The following is a 10,922-nucleotide window of genomic DNA, read 5'->3' on the forward strand; positions in this document are numbered from 1 at the left end:
TCATATTCTAACCCCTATAACTTTTTTATTTTTCCGCATACGGGCCGGTATGAGGACTCATGTTTTGCGCCGTGTTCTGAAGTTTTTAGCGTTACCATTTGTATTGATCAGACTTTTTGATCGCTTTTATTCATTTTTTCATGATATAAAAAGTGACCAAAAATAAGCTATTTTGGACTTTTTTTGGATTTTTTTGCACGTACGCCATTGACCGTGCGATTTAATTACGATATATTTTTATAGTTCGGACATTTCCATAGGCAATGATACCACATATGTTTATTTTTATTTTTATTTACACAGTTTTTTTTAAATGGGAATAGGGGGGTGATTCAAACTTTTATTAGGGAAAGTGTTAAATGACCTTTGTTAAGTTTTTTTTCCACTTTTTTTTTGCAGTGTTATAGCTCCCATAGGGACCTATAACACTGCACATACTGATCTCTTACGCTGATCCCTGCAAAGCCATAGCTTTGCACGGATCAGTGAGATAGGGGCTCGATTGCTCAAGCCTGTAGCTCAGGCTTAGAGCAATCAAACCCCGATCGGACGCCGCAGAGACAGGTAGGAGACCTCCGCTTGCGTCCCAGCTGATCGGAACATCGCGATTTTATCGCGATGTCCCAATCAGCCCGACTGAGCTGCCGGGAAGCGTTTACTTTCACTTTCAGATGCGGCGGTCAATTTTGACCGCCGCGTCTGAAGGGTTAATGGCGCGCGGCACAACGATCGCTGCTGCGTGCTGTTAGCCCAGAGTCCCGGCTATGAATAGCAGCCGGGACCGACCCGGTGTGATGCAGAGTCACGGCCTGACCCCGTTTTAAACACCGGGCTCAGGGCGTACAGGTACGCCCTGAGTCCTTAAGAGGTTAAATAGCCCCACCCAAGTTCCCATTGGCTAATAGCATTAACTATTTCCTTGCCAAGTAGAATAGCACAGAAAACAGTTCAAACATAAAACCAAAGTCTGAACAGGGCCTAAAACGGAAAAAAAAAAAGAAGCACAAAAACGGACATTACCCCTATAGTAACTAAGGCATGTCGCTCTTGGAGGCTAAACCTTTTTTTCTGCAGATAGAGGACTACAGCAGCCAGAAAGATTAGTCAATTTAGGGTTATTAGATTTAGACTATGTATAAATAAATAAATATATGAGGGGACAGTACAGAGATGCCTCGTATGATCTATTTGTACCCACGACTGTGTCAAATCAACTGGTGCCAGAAAGTTAAACAGATTTGTAAATGACTTCTATTTAAAAATCTTAATCCTTCCAGTACTTTTCAGATGCTGTATACTACAGAGGAAGTTCTTTTCTTTTTGAATGTCTTTTCTGTCTGACCACAGTGCTCTCTGCTGATACCTCTGTCCATCTCAGGAACTTTCCAGAGTTGGAGCAAGTCCCCATAGCAAACCTCTCCTGCTCTGGACAGTTCCTGACATGGGCAGAGGTGTCAGCAGAGAGCACTGTGGTCAGAGAGAAAAGAACAACTCAACTTTCTCTGTAGTATACAGCTGCTGATAAGTACTGGAAGGATTGAGATTTTTTAATAGAAGTAATTTACAAATCTGTTTAACTTTCTGGAGCCAGATGATATGAAAAAAACTCCACCGGAGTTCCCCTTTAAGGATACCGGATCTAGATATAGTATTAGGACAAAACATTGATTTGTTCTGATTGTCAGGAAATAATTCTTCCCCCTGGTATACGGAAATTGGCATCAGCCTCATAAGGTTTTTTTTTTTGCCTTCTTCTAGATCAACACAGTAGGGATATAGGTTGAATTTTGATGGACGTTTGTCTTTTTTCAATCTTTGAACTATGTTAATATGCTGTATGGCAAGAGGTGGAGCATCAGGAGGACATCTGATTGACCCAGCATAGCACAGCACAGAAAAGTAAAAGATAGCATAGCACATAGCATAGCACAGAAAAGTAAAAGATAGCATAGCACATAGCATAGCACAGAAAAGTAAAAGATAGCATAGCACATAGCATAGCACAGAAAAGTTAAAGATTCAAAATATGCAGAGGCTACATTTCTGGCTGCACTATCTCTAATAGACATCTACAACTGCATAAAGCATGAATGGCATATTTGTCTGTTAATGTAATAATATGTCAACTCTTTTTAGTTTATTACCAGCATTAAAATGTATGCAGTTCACCACCTGTAAGCTGTGTTACTATTTTTGTACCACCAATCTATGGAAGAAAATTTTCTTGCCTGACACATATCCAAACTTTTGGGTTTTAAGAAAGAGACTGTCACAAAACAGCTTTAACGTTCATTTCTTTAAACTCCCTGTATAAATACATTTATATAAACTTAGGCCAAATATAGCATGGGCTGATGAACTGTACAGTCTGGGTGGTCAGCAGAAAAATAATTACTGAAATTCTCATCCAATTATCTTATGCTTCTCAGGACTGCACTAAATCGCAGATAAATGCCCCAAATAGGAAATAAAGTCAAACAATTCTGAAGCCAGCATATATTTTCTCTTTTCCTGGAAACCTATATTACTGTCATGTGGAGAAATGTTCTTATTTTGAGAATAAGTGAGTGCACTCTTATCTACGTAGTTCATCTAATGTTATCCTATATAAATTGTGCCGCCTCATGATAATGTATGCTAAGGGACCAAACTTTGAGATCAGCTCTCATTTGTCTGATTTCCCAACTGTTTAACCCCTTAAGGACTCAGCGTTTTTCCGTTTTTGCATTTTCGTTTTTTCCTCCTTACCTTTAAAAAATCATAACTCTTTAAATTTTGCACCTAACAATCCATATGATGGCTTATTTTTTGTGCCACCAGTTCTACTTTATAATTACATCAGTCATTTTACCCAAAAATCTATGGCGAAACAGAAAAAAAAATCATTGTGAGACCATTTTGTAATTTTGGGGGCTTCCATTTCTACACAGTACATTTTACGGTAAAAATGACACCTTATCTTTATTCTGTAGGTCCATATGATTAAAATGATACCCTACTTATATAGGTTTGATTTTGTCGTACTTCTGGAAAAAATCATAACTACATGCAGGAAAACTTATATGTTTAAAATTGTTCTCTTCTGACCCCTATAACTTTTTTATTTTTCTACATATGGGGCAGTATAAGGGCTCATTTTTTGCGCCGTGATCTGAAGTTTTTAGCAGTACCATTTTTGCATTGATAGGACTTATTGATCACTTTTGATTAATTTTTCTTGATATAAAAAGTGACCAAAAATGCACTATTTTGGACTTTGGAATTTATTTTGCGCGCACGCCATTGACCGTGCGGTTTAATTAATGATATATTTTTATAATTCGGACATTTCCGCACGCGGCGATACCACATATGTTTATTTTTATTTACACAGTTTTTATTTATGGGAAAAGGGGGGTGATTCAAACTTTTAATAGGGAAGGGGGTTAAGTGGGGGGTTTTTTTTCCACTTTTTTTTTGCAGTGTTATAGCTCCCATAGGGACCTATAACACTGCACACACTGATCTTTCACATTGATCACTGGTTTCTCATAGGAAATCAGTGATCGATGATTCTGCCACTTGACTGCTCATGCCTGGATCTCAGGCACTAAGCAGTCATTCGGCGATAGGACAGTGAGGAGGCAGGTAGGGACCCTCCGGCGGTCCTGTAAGCTGTTTGGGATGCAGCGATTTCGCTGCGGCTATCCCGAACAACTCCCTGAGCTAACCGTCATACTTTCACTTTCACTTTAGACGCGGCGTTCAACTTTGAATTCCACGTCTAAAGGGTTAATAGTGCGCGGCACCGCGATCAATGCTGCGCGCTATTAGCCACAGGTCCCGGCCGTTGTTAGAGGCTGGGCCCGACCCGCTATGACGCGGGGCCTCGCCGTGGCCCCGCGTTATAGATTGGGAGCAGACTCATGACATACCGGTACGTCATGAGTCCTTAAGGGGTTAAAGGGGTACACCGGTGAAAACCTTTTTTCTTTTAAATCAACTGGTGCCAGAAAGTTAAACAAATTTGTAAATTACTTCCAGTACTTATTAGCTGCTGAATGCTACAGAGGAAATTCCTTTCTTTTTGGAACACTGATGACATCACGAGCACAGTGCTCTCTACTGACATCTCTGTCCATTTTAGCAACCGTGCATAGTAGATGTATGCTAAGGGCAGCATGATGGCTTAGTGGTTAGCACTGCTGCCTTGGGTTCAAATCCCACTAAGGACAACAATAAATAAAGACATACAGGAATACATAGGGGATAATTGTATTATAAGTGATAGCCAGCATGGGTTTACTAAGGATAGAAGTTGTCAAACCAATCTAATTTGCTTTTATGAAGATGTGAGTAGAAGCCTTGACAGAGGAATGGCTGTGGATATAGTGTTTCTGGATTTTGCTAAAGCATTTGATACTGTCCCTCACAGACGTCTGACAGGTAAGTTAAGGTCTTTGGGTTTGGAAATTTTAGTTTGTAACTGGATTGAACACTGGCTCATGGATCGTACCCAGAGAGTGGTGGTCAATGATTCGTACTCTGATTGGTCCCCGGTTATTAGTGGTGTACCCCAAGGTTCAGTACTGGGACCGCTGTTGTTTAATTTATTTATCAATGATATAGAGAATGGTATTAACAGCTCTGTTTCTATCTTTGCAGATGACACCAAGCTTTGTAGCACAGTACAGTCTATAGAGGATGTGCATAAGTTACAAGATGACTTGGATAGACTAAGTGTCTGGGCATCCACTTGGCAAATGAGGTTCAATGTGGATAAATGTAAAGTTATGCATCTGGGTACTAATAACCTGCATGCGTCGTATGTCTTAGGGGGGATTAAACTGTCAGAGTCACTGGTAGAGAAGGATCTGGGTGTACTTGTAGATCACAGACTACAGAATAGCATGCAATGTCAGGCTGCTGCTTCCAAAGCCGGCAGGATATTGTCATGTATAAAAAGAGGCATGGACTCTAGGGACAGCGACATAATACTCCCCCTTTATAAAGCATTGGTACGGCCTCACCTGGAATATGCTGTTCAGTTTTGGGCACCTGTCCATAAAAGGGACACTGCGGAGTTGGAAAGGGTGCAGAGACGCGCGACTAAACTAATATGGGGCATGGAACATCTTAGCTATGAGGAGCGATTAAAGGAGTTACAATTGTTTAGTCTTGAGAAGAGACGTTTAAGGGGGGATATGATAAACGTATATAAGTATATTAATGGCCCATACAAAAAATATGGAGAAAAACTGTTCCAGGTTAAACCCCCCCAAAGGACGAGGGGGCACTCCCTCCGTCTGGAGAAGAAAAGGTTTAGTCTAAAGGGGCGACACGCCTTCTTTACCGTGAGGACTGTGAATTTATGGAACGGTCTACCTCAGGAACTGGTCACAGCTGGAACAATTAACAGCTTTAAAACAGGATTAGATACATTCCTGGAACAAAATAACATTAATGCTTATGAAGAAATATAAAATCTCATCCCTTCCCCAATATCGCGCCACACCCCTACCCCTTAATTCCCTGGTTGAACTTGATGGACATATGTCTTTTTTCGACCGTACTAACTATGTAACTATGTAACTATGTAATTATTATAATAACATCAGCAGAGAGCACTGTGCTCGTGATGTCATTAGAGAGCATTCCAAAAAGAAAATAATTTCCTCTGTAGTATTCAGCAGCTAATAAGTACAGGAAGGATTAAGATTTTTTAATAGAAGTAATGTAAAAATCTGTTTAACTTTCCGGAGCCAGTTGATTTAAAAAAAAAAAGGTTTTCACCGGAGTACCCCTTTAAGCACCACTTTTGAACATTATAAATGTTTAATCCCCAGCTATCAACATTTATACTGATGCCCACCCTTACTTGTCAATACATATTAAGGCATTTAATTGTGTTAAAAATGGCACGTAATTGACACGCAATTTGCATAAATGACACACAATTTGCGTAAATGCAGTCGAAAGCATAGCAAATTATGGCAAAAACACAGCTGTACCACAGTGTTTTAATGTTACACAGCCTATAGCCAGCAGTGAGTAGTGGTCAAAGACCAATACCCAAAAGAAGGGGTTTAGAAAAAAAAAAAAAAGTTACATGTGCCCCTGTTGTTAAGCTACTGTATGTTCAATGTACAATTTGCACAATGTAAAATTTAGATATGATTTAGTATTGACTAAAGTGAAATGAGCTAGGGTCACAGACAACACTATTTAAAACTAGTTCAGTACTCTGCATGGTCAATCCTTGATATGAAGCTATAATTGATTTCTTGATATAAAGATTAAGGGCACAGCTGGAGGGTTGGTGTGTGCCAGGGTGGGGAGGCCAATAAACAACAATTATATGTCATCTCTAGTTTCATTTTTTAAATGAAATTCTGCATAATGATTATGATAGTGGCAAATATTATAACTTTATTACTACAAATTTTTCACAGTAGATACAACTATGGCAGTGACACTTTTAATATTGTCCTTGGTGAAAGATTAGATATAGATATAGATATAGATGAAAGATATACACATAGATGGATTTCTCTAAATTACTTAAAGCACACCTGTCAGATCCCACAAAAAATTATGTTACTCAGTACCTTATCCTGACCATGTACATCTAATATTTATGCTTCTATTACCTATATTTATTATAAAGTAAAATACCTCTTTTCATTAGCTCACAGTGTTAGAAATCCTGTCAGGGGAAGGGGGCATGACCCTTGTGGCGCTGGGAGGTGATTGGTGTGTCTGATCATGCAGGCTTGTTCATGATTCATCTCTTGTCCATGACTCAAGGACAAGCTGATGCTGCTGCAGGACTGGTTAGTGTCCTAGTAGGTATGGGGACCCCTAGTGGGGGGATTTTTTTATTTTTTATTAACTATTCAAAAAAATGAAACAACCATATTACAAAAAAATCTTACATTTTCATCACTAACAACATACGGATACTGTCAGAAACTGTCAGATAAAACATTTTTGGATCTCACAGTGCCCATTTAAGGTTGAAGGGATTTAAGGTTACAGGCATCCACTGAAATACTTAAAAATTCCATAGAATATTTAAAATTAGGGAATGACTTTTGCATACAGTACTCCTCTGTCCAGCTGGACCCTCCAACAGATTGCCAAAACAGGTGCAAATTCATTTTTATTTTTATGCAGTAGGAATATATACCAAGACATGAAAAACCAAGCACTTTCTAATGCAATTGACATTTGGAAGCCAGAAGTGGGTCCAAAACACAGGAAAAAAATGCAAGTCTTTCCATGATACAGAACTTTTTCTCTGCATCAGTTCCCCTCCCGGTTTTGGACAAAATTACTGACCACAAAAAGCAACAAATACTGATCAAAATACTATGTGTGAACCCAGCCTAGGATATCTAACCAATTTCAATTCACTGTGACACTCACAAGATATACTTGCTTTCTATTTCTTGTAACATATACTCCAGTAACACATAGCACTGGCATCCTATCTAATGAGCTTTGACAGTACCACTACAGTTTATCAAGAGAAAGCGTATGCTAGTTTTCCATTGCGTGTGCCCTTCATACTACAGATTATCAGGATAGATGCAGTATGTGCTGGCCTCATATAATGTAATGCATGTTGGTGCTTGGTTCTTATCAGAAGTTGGTGAAGCATGATAAGTAAATGTTGTCCAGTGCCTCACTTGTGTAAACTTACTAGTCATTGTCATGTCATTTTTGCACTGTGGAATACTGACCTTCTATTTTGATTAAGAAGGTTCTTCCCTGTCAGTGTGGAAGAAGAGCTGTTTATACCTCTAATAGGAATAGATACTGTATGCAGGCTGGCTCTGTGTATAGAATAACTTGAAATATTTTAAAAACATTTTGGTTATCAGTATTTTGTCATGGACACAAGTACATCTATCACCTATCACATTATCCATTATTATTACTTTAGTTTTCAATATTTTTCTGTGATTTCATTAATTCATGGGATATATATATATATATATATATATATATATATATATATATATATCCAAGCAATTAATTCTAATTTGACATATTTAGTTGAGTTCCATGATTAATCAGATTGTTTGTTTATTTCATAAATAACTTGTAGTCTAGAATATCCCACACAGCATGTGTAGGGAAGGGTTTCTGCCAGAATTTATGTGTGACAGAAGAACTAAAATCTACTGTCTATGTAGATCATCATGTTTTCTTTAACTCTTTGTTTTCCTCTGTGCCTTGCTTGTATAGGCCTCCAGGGAATAATTTACCAGCTAAAATGCTCTGATTCTTTATAACTACATAGTTTAATTTATAATTAAAACATCTTGAGGCAATGGTCAAAATTAAGTACATATTCACATATAGATTGTGATATAAAAGAGAATAACAGTTTAAGTTAAATCTGATTCTTTAAATCTCTATAAAGTGTTGAGCAGTAAATAGATTATAAATTATCAAGCATAAATGACTATATGATTTATAAATTACAGTTCATTGATATTTTTCTTGTATAGATATTCTTATAGTTAAATTCTAGATCAAGTCTGACCAGTGTGATGTGTAAATGCTACATGAAAAATCAGGATTATCACTTGACGCACTGTGATACTGAAATCCTGTTGGATGGTATCTACAACAGTCTAGAGGAGCTTCTAGATTACTTAAATTCTAATTGACAGCCCAGTCTGCTAAGCTGACATTCAGATCAGGATAGTATTCAGCAGGATCCCATGTTGTACCCCCTGCTACTGATGCTCTGACACATTCATCATCACTCTGGTACCAAGAAGAGTATTTATATGTTTAGTTTTAGAGTATCCAAATTAACCTCTTGTACTCAAGAGCTGAGGAATGTATTCTTAAAATTCACATTAAAATGTATATTTGGAATAAAAATTTTTAACGTTATACACAGTTTTTTTTGGGTGTATTTTTAAAGTATTTTAAACACAAAAAAGTAAAGGCTACAATCATTACATTTACACGCTTTCTCTGTGATATGGTTTGCTGTTTGCAAGGCAGCTAAGAGAAGCTCCATTGAAGAACAACACATATTAAGAACACATGTTTTCATTCCATTTACCTTACCTTTAGCCCGGACAATCCAGACTGCTACTGAATATTGGGGTCTCCTGTACTGATATCAGATCCACTGTTGTAATAAGCACAAAACCATAAAAATAGGTTTCCCTTGAATACGTCTGTGTCTTCCATTGGGACAATCAAGTAAGCTATTGCAAAGGTTACTTGGCCCCTGCTACAGAGGCTGTAACATCTGGAAGGAACTGCCCAACATTATGCCTCTGAGTGGTCATCATGTCCCATGCTGGGTACGACTGAGTCAGGGACTCTACACACGTTAGATCATTTAAAGTCAAACTCCTCTTAAAAGCTTCTTGAAAATTCAGTTACACAGCAAAGAGTCTTGTTTAGTCTTCTTGCAATTCCTTGTAAAATCCAATACTGTCAGAAGTTATATCTGCTTCATTATATAAGTGCAGCTGATTAACATGTGTCTCTGGAGGCATGTCCTGGGTCTTACACATTAAGCAACACTTCTTCCACTTAAGCTGATCTGTCCTGTGAATTAGAATTGAAGCTCTTGAAATCTCCCATATATCTGGCACAGTTACCAATACAAAGGCAACAATCTTCTGATTAGTACTGATACATTTCCTCCTCAGTGTAATTTTGCTTTATTGGAATGTGATTGGAGCTAAGAAAACTGCTTCTTAGGATTGTCGGATTCTTGTTCTGTAGGATTAATTATTTTTAGCAGTAGTCTAATGTTTAATCTTCCTCCTTCTCTCAGCCACCCAGAACATTGCTTGAAGGAGAAAATGAGTTTCTTTTAAAGGAAGGGCTTAAGGTGGGAGGGTGAGTGTGTGTCTATATAAGTGTGTGTGTGCATGTGTAAGGTTCTGACTTTTTTTCCCCTAACTTTAATCTTTCCTTTCTCACTAACTCCTCCTGCTGGCCAATATCAGGTTACATGAAAATATGGCATTTAACCCTTAATGTGTGCTGTAGCACATTGAGAAGTACTGCACATGAAATCCTGCAGAAATGTATTAAGACCGTCTTTGCAGGATGAACGTACAATAGTGACATTGATGTTTCTAATGAATTGCAGAATTGAGTCATTAGGGTTAATTGCACTCCTGGAGCAGTGATATCATCAGCAGTCGTAAGAGGAATGTATGCCTAAATCTATGTTTAAATCTTTTGCGTATTGATACTTTAGCTAACTCACTAGATGATATTACATGAGAAATCCTTTTATAACAGACTTAAGCTGCGTTAGTTCTATATGAAAGCAAATTAAAAGAAGAGAAATACTTCTCTCTGTCATGCAGATCTTGATTTATAAAACATAGATGTATCACTTAACTTCTAATGATATGGTTTATTAGCATTTTCCTGCTAGCAACCAGGTATAAAGTGTTGTAATAATTGTGTTGATACCATACAGACAATTATTGATGACATGAAATTTAAGAGTCCGTTTCTACTATATATTATCCAAGCAAATTCCACTTTTCAATGGAAGTCTGCTGCACCATTGATACGGTGCCACATAAAAGGTTGGTGCATAAAATGAGAAGGATCGGGCTGGGGGACAATGTGTGTAAGTGGGTAAGTAACTGGCTCAGTGATAGGAAACAGAGGGTGGTTATTAATGGTACTTATTCTGATTGGGTGACTGTTACTAGTGGGGTACCACAGGAGTCCGTCTTGGGTCCTGTTCTATTTAATATATTTATTAATGACCTTGTAGAGGGGTTGAATAGTAAAGTAACAATCTTTGCAGATGAACTATGTTACTATGTTACTATTCACACTACCAAATTTACGTCTCAGAAATTTCGGATCTCCGATTCAAAAGAAAGGATATGTTCATTCTTTTGGCAGAGACTGCTTGGAAATGCATTGCCAAC

General features: G+C 38.0%; 1 protein-coding gene across 1 annotated transcript in view; it reads right to left on the reverse strand.

Moving 5' to 3' along the window:
- Positions 1 to 9,822, reverse strand: part of NRTN (neurturin) — a 580,165-nt gene extending 570,343 nt beyond the window's left edge. The window contains exon 1 of the mRNA XM_056572334.1: positions 9,073 to 9,822. The gene's annotated coding sequence lies outside the window, so the exon portion shown is untranslated. The remainder of the gene's footprint in view (positions 1 to 9,072) is intronic.
- Positions 9,823 to 10,922: the final 1,100 nt, after the last annotated feature.

Source organism: Hyla sarda, chromosome 1 (assembly GCF_029499605.1).
Source record: "Hyla sarda isolate aHylSar1 chromosome 1, aHylSar1.hap1, whole genome shotgun sequence".
Taxonomy (NCBI): domain Eukaryota; kingdom Metazoa; phylum Chordata; class Amphibia; order Anura; family Hylidae; genus Hyla; species Hyla sarda.